Here is a 3365-nt window from a genome sequence, read left to right on the forward strand (position 1 = left end):
AACCATGAAATGACAATTTTCCCAATTTAAAACCAGGTTGGTCTTAGTGCATCTTTCAAGAACTAGAGATAAATTCTGCGAACATTGGTCAAAAGAATCCCCAAAAACAAAAAAGTCATCCATAAATACCTCAACCACATGTTCAACTAACCCGGTAAATATGCTCATCATGCATCGGTGAAATGTGGCAGGGGCATTGCACAAATCAAAAGGCATTCTTCGATATGAAAATGTCCCAAAAGGACATGTAAAGGTTGTCTTCTCTTGATCCTCAGGTGCAACTGGAATCTGGTTGTACCCTGAATAGCCATCCAAGAAACAATAGAAAGCACGACCAGCCAACCTTTCCAACATTTGATCAGTGAATGGCAATGGAAAATGATATTTCTTAGTACCCGTATTGATCTTTCTATAATCAACACACATACGCCACCCAGTAGTCAAGCGAGTAGGCATAAGTTCATTATTATCATTATTCACAACTGTAATACCAGAACTCTTCGGCACCACTTGAGTTGGACTAATCCACTTACCATCTGAAATGGGGTAGATCATCCCAGCATCTAAAAGCTTCATAACTTCATTACGAACAACTTCTTTCATAATTGGATTCAAACGATGTTGAGCGTCAATGGCCGGCTTTACTCCATCTTCCATCAAAATTTTGTGCATACAAATTGTAGGGCTGATCCCTTTAATGTTTGTTATAGTCCAACCAATTGCATCTTGATAACTCCTTGAAATGCGCAACAATTTATCTTCTTCTGTTGATGATAAATCAGCAGCAATAATAACTGAAAGCGAAGAATCTGCACCCAAATAAGCACATTTCAAGTGTTCTGGAAGAACTTTTAACTCCATTTTAGGTGGCTGTACCTTTGAAGGCTGCAACAGTTTTTTGGGTTCCCCTAAACTCTAAAAAACGTGCCTCTAACGGGGGGGGGTTGAAAATGAACACTTTCCAAAGCTGAAACATACTCAGAAACCTCTTCATCTTCTGCATTTTTATTCTCAAACCCATGCAACACATTTAACAATGGATCAGATGTCAAACGTGGCATAATTTCAGCTTGTAATAAGCTGTCAAGCACATCATGCATACAATCTTGCACATCACCTGTTTATTGTGCAATATAGCTTGTCAAGGATATGCAGGTCGAGTAGTTAGAAATAGAGGAACTTTCTTGCCAACTGTAATGCCAGCAGCCTCTTCCATGTCCAAGTCTTCTCTTCTCACCCCGTGAGGCAGTTCCCAGTCGAAACAATAAAGAAGATTCGCTAGCGCAAGTTCAATCAGCTTCACACCAAAGTTGATACCAAGACAACCCCTCATTCCGGCACCAAATGGTAAAAGTTCAAAATGGTTTCCTTTGTAGTCAACTGAGCTGTCCATGGATCTCTCAGGCAAGAATTCTTTTGGATTCTCCCAACATTTCAGGTATTTTCCTATCATTTTTGCATGCACAAACACCATTGTGTTGGCAGGAATTTCGTACCCTTCAATTGTGCAACTCTCTAAGGTTTCTCTTGGAACTAGTAATGGTGCCGATGGATGTAGTCTAAAACTCTTCTTCAAGACCAACTTTAGGTACACGAGTTCAGACAGATCAGTTTCTTCCACCTTTCGTTTTCCCTTCAAAACTTATCTCACCTCGTCTTGTGCTTTCCTCAATATTCGGGGATTCCTAATCAATTCAACCATTGTCCATACCAGTGTGGCTGCGGAAGTATCAGTCCCTGCAATAAACATGTCCTGCAAGAAAAGATTTCACAATTATTATCTTTCTCCCAAGCCGGCTAAATTAATTCTATAAAACCATACTAACAGTAGTCTTAAGTTCAACTTGTTACACAACTATTGGACTCCAAAAGCCTAATTTGTTTGGCAATGAGCTAACAATGTATATCAAGCTACCAAAATATTGTTGAAGTATCAAAAAAAGAAAAAGAAAATCATAATAACAATAAAGTAACATATATTCAAATGCAAGAAGAAAGAAAATGCAACATACGATTAGAACACCCTTAATTTGGTCCTTAGTGAGGGCGATTGTTTGATTTGGATCTTTTTGAACTCAAAGGAGTACATCAACAAGATCTTCATATTCCGGTTTAAGCCTTTTCGGATCAAGGTGTTCCTCAATCACTCTGTCGTAGAGATTGTCCAAGCCTTTAAAACACTTTTCTGACTTTTGATCAGGGCCATTGAAGTTTGTTTAGCCAACTTATCCACGGTAGGAAGTCTGACATGCAAAATCTTCCCAACAGGGCCCTTGTATCTTCAAGCAACTCAGGAATCCTGCTCTTTCCAATCTCTCCCCCATCATCATACTTTTTACCAAATGCTGAACAACACAAAACATTGTTTGCCAAGAAAAGTGTGAGTTCACTGATATTGACCGGACCCTTAAAATATTCGATAGATTCTAGCATAAGTCCGACCTCTTCATCCCTCACAGATTGAAACATTTTAACCCTCTTTGCACTAAGCAGTTTCAAGATCACAATCTTCTTTACCTCCCTCCAATACTCTCCATAGGGAGAAATTATCAGATCAGCAGAGTCATAACTAAGCTTCTTTGGAGTATACAAGGCCGACCTACCTGAAAAAGCGAGGTCGTGAGTTTTGAAGATCTCTTTTGCAATATGAGACGAGGATACCACTAGAGTGGATACTGAGCTTAGTTGTAAAAACATGAGATCTCCATATTTGGCAGCTAGGCGCTCAAGGGTGTGATGGAGTAAGCCGCCATTGGAGAGCTTGTGAAGGTTGCCAATGAGAGGCATCCTCCTAGGACCAGGAGGCAGCCTCCTTGCTTGAGAAGCAATACTTTTCCTTTTGTGTTTAACCAAGAGCAAGAAAATAAAGGGTATGAGGAAAACAAAGAGTAGGAGTTGTGAAGCCATGGCTAATTTTCAGAGGATGGAAAGAGGGATACGAGTTATTTGTAGTTTTCAACCAGCAATATAAGTCATTAGCTGCGTCATTGCCCCAAGAGCAAAGATGAGTTATAAGTAGTTAAATGTAGATAGATGGCACATGGCACAACTTATTTCCCTGTTGGCCCTTGTTTAGATGGCACACCGCACAACTTATTTTCCTGTCGACCCTTGAACTTTAACCTAATCCGTCTGTTCTTATTCTACCTAAGTAGGAGGGACCCGATGCAAAGGTGGGATGATTTTTGGCATGTATTCATCTAAGGTTTCTCTTGGAACTAGTAATGGCATCGGTGGATGTAGTCTAAAGCTCTCATTCAAGACCAACTTTAGGTACACGAGTTCGGACATATCACTTTCTTCAACCTTCCGTTTTCCCTTCAAAACTTCTCTCACCTCGTCTTGTGCTTTCCTCAATGCGCAGG

General features: G+C 40.1%; 1 pseudogene; it reads right to left on the reverse strand.

The window, feature by feature from the left end:
* Positions 1-1141: 1141 nt before the first annotated feature.
* Positions 1142-2907, reverse strand: LOC126625043 (cytochrome P450 71A9-like; annotated as a pseudogene).
* Positions 2908-3365: the final 458 nt, after the last annotated feature.

This window comes from Malus sylvestris, chromosome 6, assembly GCF_916048215.2.
Source record: "Malus sylvestris chromosome 6, drMalSylv7.2, whole genome shotgun sequence".
NCBI lineage: Eukaryota > Viridiplantae > Streptophyta > Magnoliopsida > Rosales > Rosaceae > Malus > Malus sylvestris.